Raw genomic sequence first — 13,974 nt, forward strand, 5'->3', positions numbered from 1 at the left:
ATGTATTTCATGTAGTTTCCTTTATATCTGAATGTTAGAGGAAGAGCTTTTTCCCTATGCTGATACTCTTTTCTTTAAGTAAATACAGTATTAAATGCCAATTCCAAGTGGAAGCTGTTACCACATAATAAATAATTATTATTAGGCCATGAACAGTCTATTCTAGTAGCCATGTGTAACTGGGAACCCTATCCCTATTATGAATAAAGATGATCCTGCATTGTTAAAGGATCCCAGCCCAGGGTAAAGGCCATACCTCCCTAAGAGAGTATATAAGAAACCTGACCACAAGGATTAGGCAGTGAGGGAAAAAGCAGCCTAGAGGTGGGAGGTCTGCTAGTGGAAATACTGGTTAGTATGTGCAGAGCCACAAGCAGGTAAGCTACATAGGTAACCTCTGCTCCGTGGTCCCTGGGAGCAGAACCGATGTTAATCACTTCTCTCGCCAAGGGTCCTGAGGACCTATAACCATTGGAAGGACAAGGAGTGACAGGTGAGATCACAGGTGATCAGATGGTTGGAAGAGCAAGCCAGTTCCTCTCCACAAGGGCAGTCACACTATACTTACGCTTCCTCAGTTCCAGTGGTAGTATCACTGTCATAGTAAAACCCAAATTGTTTAAGTTTGATTCAGCTTTCAGCCTGAAATAGTTTCATTTCTGAGCAGTTTTTAGACAGAACTTATTTGCTGTACTTCTACACAAGGGGTTGAGAAGTAGTAGTACACCCATTCCATTCTCAACCCCCAAAACTGCGACAACAACAAAACCATTTCTCTGAAAGATTCTGACTGAAAGTTTTTAAGCCAGTAAAGTGTTCACGCATTTAATCACCACAGATAACATTGGCAGTCTGCCACATATGTGTTCCCAATTTCTTACAACCCTCCATTAGTATAGTTAGCACTTTAATTAAGAAAGAAGCTAAAGCTTTATTTATAATATATTTACCATATTTAAATAATTCACTATTAAAAAGACGAAAGCAAAGTACCATGTCCATGTTCTGTATCAAATTTTCCTAAATGGAAATCACCATTTTTTCAGCATCGTTTATTATTACTATTCTATTTCATTAGCTCTGACCTGACATTGTGATGAAAAAGGCTTCAAACACATTTTGATGCAGTCCATTCACATGTTTGAAAAAGAGAGACCTTCTCTTACCTTTTGAGCTATGTCTTTTCTTGGATCTTGGAAAGACCCAGAAGAGTCTCCCACTTCCTTCCCTTCCTTTAAGCCTGAAGGCTTAAAACAGGATTTTTTTTTACATACATACCTTACATATATATATATATTTTTAAATAAATACCTTACCATTCATACCTAAATATCTTATTTTTGATAACAGTAGGCAGTACTTGAGCAATCAGTTTCAATATTTGTCTCTGATGTCCTGTGATTTCTGCATGGTGACTATAAATTCTGAACACTCAACAATACTTTACCTATTGGCTTGCAATTTATTTATTTATTTTTAGTGCTGTTTAATATTCTTTAAAAAACAAGGTTATAAGCACAAACAGACAGTTCAAAGCAACAGGGTTTCCGATTGCAACCTTTTATTTTAGCAAGGTGTTTTTACCTCCCGCCCCACCCCCCAAATATTTATTATAAAGGACCAGAAATATATAAAAAACATTTTAAATTATGATATACCCCTTTTTAAGAACCTTACCCCAATGCAGAGATCTGCTAGAACTTGAATTGAAGATAGTGAATCCTCACTTATATTAAATTATAGTCAGCTGCTTGCAAGCACAAGTTTATTGAAGGTTCAGCTTATAAAAATGTTTAAGTTGAAAGCAGAATTATTAGTAGCCAACTTGGTTCAACTTTCAAAGTTAAAGTCAGCTGTAGTTAATGCTAAAATATTATTCTCAGTCTAGCTCAATATAATTAGGTCTTAGCTTGCAAGCTAAAACATGGTGTAGTGTTCAGGAATGACTCTGGGCTCAACCTGCTTAAATTCAATTATTTTTATTTAGTGACTTGTTCCAACTATCTCTGCATACTAGACCATGGTCTTCTGAAGCCTCTCTCTATACTTCCAATCTCTAAAGTTGGTCATTTAAAGATGGCTAACATACTATATTCCTTTCCTGGCTAAAAAAATAATGAAATAACATTTAAAAAATCTACATATACTACTCCAAATTCATATGCCCATCCCACAAACTAAATTTATTACAACATTCAATTAACCTCTATGGGCTTGAAATCTCATTTGAAAAAACTGTGATGCTGATATGTTTCTGAAAGAAATGAGCTAGTTCAGTAGCACTAGTAGACTTTTTTGCTGAACAGATACTGGCCAAGTATTTAACAATGTGTTCAGGAACATTTTGATTCTAGGGGGTTATATCCATAGGTGAAAGACAAATCCAAGTTTAGGTTCCTAGGACACTACTCTGATAAGTAGACTATCAACTTCAGGCTTCTGGTAAGAAGCCAACTGGAATAGTTACCTTCTTACTCCCTAAAATCATCTTACAGTTTCCACTGTAGCTGATATTTATCTTTATTTCCTGCCTGAAGGCAAGTTTGTCATGTATTATTAAACAGTTACTGTATTTCAGTAATTTTATATTGATTAGATTTCTGTTTCTGCAAAAATCATTCCAAGTTTGCTTTTCCCGTAGTTACTCTCTTTGCAAATACTGAAGGAACATTTTGGTTTCATGGATCCCCGGTCTATTTCATGGTTTAATGATAGTTCAGTGGTTTACCAAAACCAAAAATGGGACAAGGACTTGTATTTGATACATACAAAGGGGATTTGTCTTATAAATGTAGGATAAAAATTATCTGCAAGCTAATATAAAGCAAGATATTTTCCAATATCTAGGGGCATTCTGAAGATAACCTACTAATTACTGGGAGAAGAAATCTGTTTTCCCGGTAGATCAAAGATATCCATTAAAACTGAATAGCTTATCTCACAGAAGTTCAACTGAATTCTTCAGAACTGGATTGTCCCTCTTAAGTATATGAGAAAAAGTCAAGTAATCAGGAACAAAGAAACAGCTTACAATTTCTACTATGTTAATTTCCATGAGTCCTCCTGCAGAAAGCCATCTCTGAACTCAAAACACACTGTTACTCATGCAACCTGCATATGGCCCATGAGCTGCAAGTTGAACAGCTGTGAGCTGCCTCTCAAAGTTTGGGGATTTGTAAGGGTAAGTCAGATACCTTGAATTTTGGAATCAAGAAGCAAAAAAGTGGGGTTTGGGGCTTTATATCCCAATTTCATATAGGCATCTCATTCAAGGTAGTAAGCTGGCATTTGGTCTCAGGAGAGAGATGGAATTTCATGTATACTCTACTTTTAGGTACTTTCAGCTGCTCAGTCTGCTAGGTTTTATGCCTAACTCAACTCTGTCTAACTCTCCTAATCTATTATATAAGGAATTTAGGCTCCTACTCTAGAAACAATTGGATTTGGGTCACAGTAACTTTATTGTGATAAGTGTATATACCTATGAACTCTCAAGGCGCTCTGCCTAGGTTACACATCAAGTGTCAAAGTGTACTTTTGTATTGTCTTTCTTTTATTGCTAAGTTTTCCTCTCATTTTAACTTCTTTAGGCTAAAGTTCGTTAAGTTCTTCTGTATGTTTCCAGGGTTTATTTTTTAAACAACCTTTAACTGTTTTGTTTTTAATATTCTATATTTTTATGCAATTATTATATCCTTTCAGAATGGAACAATTCAGTCATTATTTAGAATCATATTGACTGAGAATGTCATATGGGAATAATTCAGCTTTCAGCTTACCAAGAATAACAGAACCTGAGGGACATCCTTAATTAGCCAAAAGACAAACTATCAATGCACAAAAATGACAAAATTATATTTTTATGAAATCATGGCAATACAGTGATGAAATAAAGGCAGGGATGCATGCTTAAACTGAATGTATTACAGTCATTACAAATAGAAATTCAAATTATTGTGAAGGAAAATAATATATACAATAATAATAGCACATACACAATGAATGCCAATACAATCAGCCTAGTAAACAACAGAATGAAATATTTCAAAGACACCTTACCTGTAAGATTGAGAAACGTGCAAGGATTTTTATCAGTCCCACACTTTTCTAATACTAAACATTTGACAATGGAAAAACCGACTCAGTTGTAGAAAATGTCTACAATACAAGTATTCCCAATTTAGGAATGCAATACAAATGATACTTTTCCAATCAAATAGCCGTGCCACTTTAACAGTGATTATGCCTTATCTCTGAAGTTAAGCTGTGGGAACATATCAGCTGAGACTATGTTATCTTTTAGTGCAACCTGTGTCCTGCTCTTGGAAAGGGATGGATTTGTAGATCTAATAGTTCTTGCTAGTTATTGACCCCTTTGCACTTGTATGGATGGGCACCTGAAAGAACATCATGTGCTGCCAGAAATGTTGGCAAACAACACTATGTCAGCAAAAGGTAGTGTTCCTTCAAAGCTAGTAGCTTACAAATATCTCAGTATAGCTTAAATATACAGCAGGGATTTTCAAACTTTTTTTAGTTTAAATACCCCTGGCAGCTGGACACCAAGCAGGGCAGGGAGGGTAGTGCGTGGCTGAACACTAAATGCGGGTGTTGAGGGGTGGCATGCAGCTGGACACAGAGTAGGGAGGCTGGGATGGCGAATGGTGAGGGAGAACGGAGCACCACTCCTCCCAGGAGCAGGGCCGGGGAGTTTGAGGGCAGTGGCACCTGTGTACGGGGTGGGGAAGCTCACTGGGCTGGTGGGTGGCAGTGGCTGCTGCGTGCAAGCTTTCCCACCCCACAGAGGGATACCACTGCCGTTGCCGCACCCTGGCTCTGCTACTGGGAGGTGGTGGTGCTCTGTCCCTGCCTACCTGCCCATACCCCCTTGGACTGGTCCAAGTACCCCCAGGGGTATGCGTACCCCTGGCTGACAACCCCTGGTATAGAAGGAACTCTAAAATAAACAAAAGTGGTGGGCAACTGGGGGACCAGCATCCAGTCCCCATAGAGAGGGGTAAAATAATGGCCGCAATCACTGCTGCCCTGACTGCTGCAGCTGGCCCAGCTCCTGCTGCTGTTACTGTTGCCTGGGGCAGAAACCCTGACTGTTATGCCTCTGTTCTGAATGTATTATTTTCATGCCTATTTTTATGGGCATCTTCACAATATGTAAGTACCAATAGTAGCAAAATGTTAATAAGACCTGTATACATTGAGCTGTTATTTTATCATTACAAAAATACCTGCACACATTATAATTTGTTCTAATCTACCGTGTTGGGAAATTATTGCCATAGGAATTAACAGCTACCTGAAACCTCATCAATTTCCCTTCCTAGTTCAAAGAATCCTCCTTTGACCTTGTTTTCATTAATAAAGATTCAATATAACACAGTATTTCCACGAGGGAGAAGTTCAGAAATAAAACCATAACATGACAGATGCTAGTCATGTTGTATAATGCATCACTGGAAGGCTCTCAGGTAGCATAATATTCATTTTTCAATATCTATATTGTGCTCTAAACACTGCAACCAGATTGGATCTCGTTGTTCAAGCCACTGTACAAACACGTATTAAATAGAACAGAATAGTCAATGTTATCTAATGTACTACTGCTACTCACCCACCTTAGAACTGGTGACACTTCATCAGTTGTCTTGTACAGCTGGTACATGATATTTCTAAAGTGTTTTGAGGTCCTTTGGCATTAAATAATTTAATAATATAATTAATAAATATCAAATAACTTATTTCCCATTATATCTGACTCTCTTCAAATATTGTTAAGATTGATGCATAACTAAAATGATAAAGAATACATTCTGTGAAAAATACATCAGTTAATTTGGTTCCCTGAAACAGACTGGACACTCCTGTGATTCCAAAAGAGTTATGTATCACTACGGAATAGGGGATGAAGTCCACAGTTGTTATAAATTCAGATAGCTCCATTAACAGAAGCTTCATTAAAGCCAATGAAGCTATGCTGATTTACCCCCTGCTGCAGATCTTGCCTACTGTGTGCAGATGCATTAGCATTTTGATTTCCTGACTCACGGTAAAAAGATAACGTCCTACCTAAGCTATGCATTTAGCTTCTGAAACTAAAAAAATAGATGCAAAATTTATGTGAAGAGGAGGAAAATAATTTTATATAATATAATACGTGTGTATGTGTGTGTGTGTGTGTGTGTGTGTACACACAAACACATATATAGATATATATCTGTATATGTGTGTCTTGTATAGACACACACATATATGTATACATTCACATACACATACACACAGATACACACATGCACACACACATGTGTGTATGTATATATCTATATGTGTATGTCTGTGTATATGTACACTTACACACATATACAGACATATATACATATATGTATATATCTATACATATATACATACTCTGCTTACATACAGCACCTAGTGCAATGAATACTAATGAATGTATATATGTGTGTATTTTCTGTTTATGGTGTCTACACACACATATATAGATGTACACATATAGACATACGTACACTATGCAAATTTGTTTAAAATGAAATTATTCATTGCACTAGGTGCTTTAAATAAGTAGACTATATATATACATTCTAGTTATTATGTGTGTTTGTGTGTGTATACACACATACATACACACATCTATACATGCACATAAATACACACAAACATAACTGCACACACACACTATAAATAGAATATATGTATATTCTACTTAAATACAGCACCTAATGCAATGAATAATAATTCCATTTTTAAAGGTCAAGTTTTCATAGTCCTTTGGAAACACAGTAATACACTCAAGTTTTATTGTTTTTCTCTTCAGAAACTTTTTTTTAAAGATTAAAACACATATCTAATACTGGTTGGATGACTTACAAAAAAACCTGTAGGCTTCAAATTCAGCCAAACCATTAGAATTGATGTTGACTACAGAATGTGATTCAAATTCAGTGCATTCTGTAGAACATACAGTATCTCTCATATACATTTACTCACAACATTATGCAAGATGGAAACATTAATATTTCAATACTTTTCATCTATATGATATTCCATAAAATATTAAATGTTATGTGAATACAGTCATACTCCCAGGGGTTTCATTTTAGTAATTTTTAGTTTTTTGTTTTTTGTTTTTTATTTTTTAGCCATATCACTTACCCTAATAGAAACACACTGGCAGAGTTGATTCTTAGTACATTCATATTTAGGTAAATGTAATCACATAATGGTATTTGTATATATTAGTGCTCCTTGCTGTTGAGTGCTGCTATTCACTTCAATTTCTGCAAACTCATAAAGATCTATTTTACATCCAACCCTTTAACAAAAGGGTTACAGACCACCTGACCCAGAACAAACATTTGTGGAACCAGTACTTGAAACCTCCTACCATACCAGTGTAATTTCATTTGTACTTTTCCTTTGTATGTGAATGTCCACTTTATTATTCAATCACAAAAAAGAAATTTTATGTAGTTGGCATGTTTCCAGGATACATAAACAACTCATGTGGGACTGTATCAAAAACCTTTTTTCAACCCATGTATGCAGTATTTTCTCATATACAACATGATCCCAAATAAGATACTCACCTTGATTTTTTTGAAAGGAAGACTGAAGAAAAACAGATCCATCTTTGCTTCTTCAGCAGGAGCTTCTACTGGGAGGGTAAAAAGACGTACAACAAAAAGTGTCCACAGGGAGCCCCAAGTGCAGTGATGCAGCATTACTTCTGCTTTCCTCTGGCAGAAGAAGATTTTTGTTATGACATCATAATTAGGGACCACTGTAAATCAGGCTACCTACAGGCTCACTGGAGCCAATTTCAGGCATTTTTCAAGGTGGGCTCTCCCACATCTCTGACTGAGGGAGGCCACCATGGGGCTGATTACCATTCAACAGCAGCTCGTAGGCTGTACTTCAGCTGTTTTAAGAAAATAAAGCTCACCTCTTATTAGACAACAACTTATAAGTAAAGGTCACCACTTAAAATTCTTAATGAAATCATAATAAACAAACTTTATTAAACAACAACTGTTATTGAGTGCTACCTTTTATGGAATACTGATCCTTAGGCAAAATCCATGTTAATGATTGAAAGTGAGCAGGGAGCCACAGCTGGTTTTTCCTGGCAATGTAGTCTATCTTTTTGGAGTGAACCGTTGGCCACAGATGAAGATGGTGTGCTCTGCATCCACCAAATTCATGGGAATTGTGAGACAGTCTGGCAAAATAGTGTATAGCTCTGATAACTAGTCCCAGAATACAGTTACATTCATGGCAGCCAGCAATCTGACACCATTTATATAGCCAGGATGTTCCAGCTCATGCTGTTTTCCTTATCCAGGAATGGACTTGAGTAGTTGAGCATCAAAGCTCAACAGAGCCATCTGGTTCAGGTCAAAGATTTGCACTGCCCTAACAGGCAGCCAGTTTCCTGAACCTTGGTAGCTTGGAGGGGCCATATTTGTAATACTGGTGCAGCTTGGCAGCTATTGCCTGCAGCACCTCCCTTCTCCACTGGTTTTCTCATTGACTTTTGGAAAATTTGTGGTCTGATGCCCTGGCTTCAGCTCAGCTTAAGTCCATCACTTTATTGTGATCCTGGTGGATAGAAGGCTGTTGGCCCTCAAACCACATGAGTTGCTTCATTAATTCTGTAGGAATACAAAACGGTAAAACTCCTGGTTCATAAGTGATACCTTTTCTGCCACAAAGGCCATCTGCTCTTTAAGGTCTCCCTTCTCCAGGAGATTCCTTAGGTAAAGCATGCACTCTATGTCCAACATGATGTACAGCTTTTTATCTACAAACTGCAAGTAGCAGTGTCTGGCATGGTACTAGATGTGTCTGGCATGGTACTAGATAACATTGAATAGTGAAATCTAGTGGATTAGCACAGGCTTTGGTGGCAGCACAACAGTAACATGTGGTTTCTCATACTGATTGGTGATGGCCTCTCTCTACCAAAGCTTACAGCCAAGATAGTGTTTGAAGGCTTTCTTCAGGCAGGACACATCATGGAATTGTGTACACAGATGTCACTCACCAATGTCAGGATGTGTGCATTGCAGGCAGCATGTGCAGAGCTCAGCATTGTTCCCTAGAGCACATCAGTGAAGGCCTTGTACATGCACCTGGTGTTGTCAGAAAGGAAATCTGAGATCTTGTTGAAGGCTAAGCTTTAGGTGAAAACAGCTTTCATGACCACCTGTGCAACTGTTGAAAAACTGACAGCCTCCAGGTAGACTGGCTCTGTCTGAAAAACAAGCAGGTCACCACCTGTTCAGTTCCAATGACAAATAAAATATGCAATACATAGTTGCCCTCACTGTCTGTGGCTTCATCAGCTGCAATGGAAATGGATTCAAACTCTGCCAGTATGGCTTTTGTGGATTGCACATGTGAAACTATCACCTGCAGAAAATATTCTTCCCAAAGCCTGTTAGCTCTTGGCATAGTTTCCCCACTTGGCACACTGTCCTGCAAGCACCATCTCAGGATTGGGTAGCCAAAGTTTTGTAGAGGGATCTTTGGAGCTGTGAATGCCTTGACCAGAACAAATGTAGCCTCTTTGCCAGGCTGCTTTCAGTGGTCTTTTTGAACATTGAGAAAATGGTGATTTGTCACTTACTCTGTCCTTCAGCCACTGAAGCAGACTTTCTCTTTTGGTGTACTTCAGACTCTAAATTAGTGATTAATACTATTTTTCTCTCCAGATCCAGAGTCATACTACATGAGGAGCAGAAGAGCTTCCCACTGTCTGTATGAAAAGTACCTTCAGGAAACTACTTCACTTGATCCTGGCACAAACTGTCTCTTTGCTGTGTGATGCGGGGTGAATTCTTGGGGTGCATCTCTTAGGGCAAACCGTAGTGGGGTCAATAGGGTATCCCACCTACGGGCGTCCTCCTGTGCGCACTGCCTGTGCATCCTTTTTATGGCCCCATTTAGTCTTTTGACTAAGCCATTTGTCTGGGGGTGATAAACTGACGTTTTCAGGTGGGTGATGCCGAGGGTGTTACAGAGATCTTTCATCATGCCTGACATAAAATTGGTCCCCTCACTGGTAAGTATTTTGCATGGGATTCCTACTCTAGCAATCCACTTTGGGAGCTCTTCCGCCATGCAAGTGGCCATAATAGACTGTAGTGGAACTGCTTCTGGGAACCTCATGGCATAATCCACTAGGACTAACACATACTGGTATCCTCTGTGAGAACTTGGTAGGGGACCCACAATATCAAGCGCTACATGAGAGAATGGTGTCTCAATTATGGGCATGGATCACAAGGGTGCCCTCTCTGGTCTCCATTCCTGGGCCTTCTGGAACTCTGGGCAGGCCGCTCCCCATCTCGCTGTCTTCTTGCAGGTGTGGACAAAAGAAGTCCTGGACTAGTCTCGCCCAGGTTTTGGTATGCCTTAAATGCCTGCCTAGTGGGGGATCATGTGCCAATTCCCAAATTTGTCAGCAAAGCATGGATGGAACCACTAGCTGCTGCCTTTCTGCCATCCCCTTCTGCTCCCACTATAGAAGCACCCCTATTACCTCAAAGCTGGAGTGCCTGCTGGAGGTCCCCTCTCCTGGGTCCTCTGTCCCTAATCATTGGAGCTCTGGGTCTTCCCATTGAGCCTGGTGGAATTGAGTGGCACTGGTCACCTGCTCCAGATCAATGTGGTTGTGAACAGCTTCCCTTTGTGGGGGTGTGGTTTCCCCAGCCCAGCCTTCCCCTCTTCTAAGTCACTTCCTCTCCTGTTTGGTCACTCACACACACTCCAGCACGGTGTAAAATGGCCCCATTCTCAGTCCAAGATCATTTTGCAGGCCAGAACTGGAGCCATACTGACCCATAGTTCACCTCTGAACTCCATTACTTTTAAGGGGAAGTAGCAGCTCTGGAAGTGCATCTTGCCCCCCAGGATGCACATCGTTACCAATCATCTGGCTTCTTTTATTCCAGTTTGCAGGGCCAGGTCTGTGCAAAGGAGGGACTGTGAGCATCCCATGTCCAGGGTCGCCCTAACCACCTGATCTCTGATCCAGGCTGTCATGACTGGGTGGTCCCAGCCTCCCTCATGTGTGGTTGAACCAAAGCTGCAGTACATGATCGCCCCTTGGTCCCCCTCCTTCACTATCTTGTGGGACAGGGTGGAGGTAGCCATACCATGACTAAGTTCACTAAAGCCAAACATTCCTTTACGATATGCCCGGCTTGACTGCGTGGTAACAGGCTACACCCCTTCGGGTGCTCTTCTGTAAGCCTCTCTTTTTCTCTACCCATACCCCTTATTAGGGACTGGAGGCCTCATCCTCAACCTCACTCATTCTCCCAGCTGACAAAGGCCTCTGCAAGGCGGAGGGCCTTCTCACTGGACTGGGCTTGGTGCCTCCTTATTGTAGCAGAATGCAAGGCCTCTTGACTTCTCAGGACTTTTGGGTTGGAAATGCTTGCCTGTGGCTCTCTGGAGAAATCTCCAGCTGGTAGAGGATCGCAGCCTTCACCATGTCACAGTTTCATGCGTCCTTCCTTTACAAGACCTGATAGGTGCCTTGGGCCTGGTCTATCACCAAAGCACCCAACTGGTGGGCCCAATGGGTGTGATCCACCCTGGTCTGAAGGGCTGCTGTCTCGAATGCCTCTATGTAGGCCTCAGGATTGTTATCCCATGTCATTTGCAGCATCTTGAACAGGGCAGCATTTCGTTGCATCCACCTCTGGTGGTGGACCCCTGCAGCTAGTGTATCTCCAACACCTGCCCTATTACCTGAATGGCTTGCATCAGAAGCTCTATGTGAGCTACTGCTGGCACCTACATGTCTGTTTCACCTGGATAGAGATCCTTGATCCACTAATGCAAAAGCTGCTTCTTCTTGCTTCCACTGGCCACTTGCACCACTGTGGCAACTTTTGTGAGCGTGATGAGTATCATACCATCCTCTCTTACTAGGACCTCTCCCCCGCCACTCAACTCACGTGCCACAACTTGATGTTGTTGGGTGAAAGGAGGGGCTCAGTGTTGTTCTTCTCGGAGAGGAACCTGAAGACAGAGCTACTTACTGTTTTGTCTTGATGTTCCTCAGGGCTCCACCTCCCCTACACCCTGTCCACTCGCCAGGCACTTGGGTGTGGCCAGTGCAGATATGCCGTGCCCCTGTGAGCCCCTTTTCATGAGGAGTCAGGTGATGACTATGGCTCTGTTAGTTTCTCCCCCCCCCCTTTTTTTTCCCCGTCAAAGCTGCTGGAGCCATAGACCCTCGTGGCTGAGGGTTGGACTCCTGAGATCAGGCATGCCTCCCTTTTCCCCAGAAGGCAACATCTCTTTCTCTCTTGCCCAGGAAGGTAGCTGGGGGAGGGGAACAGGACCTCCCCAGCCTAACATAAGGATGCTAACTCCCAAGCTCCAGAGTCAGGCTCCGTGCCTGCAGCAATGTCCCTGCCAGCAACTGGAATCCCCTCACGCTTGGCATACTCCTGGCTGGCGCTCTCTCTCTCTCTCTCTCTCTCTCTCCTCCCCCCTTTCCCCACCAGCTTCCGGTGGGGTTTTTAAACCTTCCCACAGTGGCATCTCCTGCTGACACCATTGGCTCAGTGTCCCCTGCCCAGGGAGCAGCTGTTTGAAAAGCCAGCAAAATGCCAGCTTGTGGCTGTGGCGCCAGTTCCTATTCCAGCCATGCACCTGCAGGTAAGTTTTCCTGGGGTTGGGGGGTCTATTTACTCTGTGCTGGGGCTCCTGGTGTTTCCCTGGGCCCCCGCAGAGCCTGTGGGGGCTTCTCGCCACCACAATCACCATTGATACATATGTGGAAATTAGGGTGCTTCCAGATAGTCCCATCAGTGCAGTAAATTACTGCACTTAAATCCATGTGTAGATGATGATGTCAGGGTTAGTTTACTCTGGCTCAAATTGAGCTGGTATAAATTTAGTCACATAAATTGCATATGTAAATGTGTCCAGCTGATCCCAGTGATCTAATCCCACCCCATTTCCTAATCCCTGTTAGGCCAACTCTCTCTGTTCTGTGTTTCTACATTTTTTTTTCACAGTGGTCTCCTGGCCCACTCTTAGAACTTCTAACTAATGGAGTAATACTAGTAATCAGTAATACTAGTAATCACTGGACTGGGATTCAGATCAGGACTAAATTTCCAGCTGTGTCACAGATTTCTATCTTCCTATGTCTACTTTCTCTAAACTGGGAGCTCTTCAGATCTATATATATAAGACTCGCCTTCCTGGGAATTTAAGTTCTAGTGTAATAAAAATAAAACAAAAACAAAACAAAACAAAAACTATACATATAGTTTTTAGTCAACACATGAAGTAAGTTGCTTCACTGAAATCTGTCCAGAACACCTAAACAACAGTTTCAGTCATGAACTTAAATAATATATCTTTTAAATGGCAAATGAATGTAAATTGTAGACTCAAATTTCACCAGAGCCCTGCTTTACCGCAATTTGTGCAAGATGTATAATGACAACTTTCACTCTGTTTCATCTAGACAGCTCATTCTACTGCCCATTCATTCTCACTAGTGTAAATGAAAAAAAACTGAGTGTCATTGAATCAGTACCTCTTTGGGAAGCAGAGAAGTCCGCATCCAAATTCTTACTCCTTGTTGGCCTTCTCAGCTTGTTCAGTTTTGCAGAAGTGGAGCCCAATATGTTACAGCATCACAGGTCAATCTAGGATTTTGAAATGGCAGGTGCAGATGGTATAGCACTTCATCATATGTAACACAACAAATGTTTCTTCTTTTAAAGGGAAACCAGAAGGTTTACTAATATGCTAAAGGGCTAGCACTATATTATTCAGTTTAAGATCAAAGCAAAAACAAACCTAACTTTTTACATTCACACTAATTTGTTGGATTACATAGTAAATTAAAAAACAAACAAACAACAAAACAAACTAGGCAAAAGAGAATCAAACTATTTGAAAGAT

At 40.8% G+C, this 13,974-nt stretch overlaps 1 long non-coding RNA gene across 1 annotated transcript in view; it reads left to right on the plus strand.

The window, feature by feature from the left end:
* Positions 1 to 6,179: 6,179 nt before the first annotated feature.
* The window catches only part of LOC109321995, a 15,258-nt gene continuing 7,463 nt past the window's right edge, over positions 6,180 to 13,974 (plus strand). Inside the window, exons 1-2 of the long non-coding RNA XR_002104269.1 lie at positions 6,180 to 6,190; positions 13,123 to 13,128. This is a non-coding gene — a long non-coding RNA (uncharacterized LOC109321995). The remainder of the gene's footprint in view (positions 6,191 to 13,122; positions 13,129 to 13,974) is intronic.

The sequence above is a fragment of the Crocodylus porosus genome, unplaced genomic scaffold (assembly GCF_001723895.1).
Source record: "Crocodylus porosus isolate Cpor-Errol unplaced genomic scaffold, CroPor_comp1, whole genome shotgun sequence".
Lineage (NCBI taxonomy): Eukaryota > Metazoa > Chordata > Crocodylia > Crocodylidae > Crocodylus > Crocodylus porosus.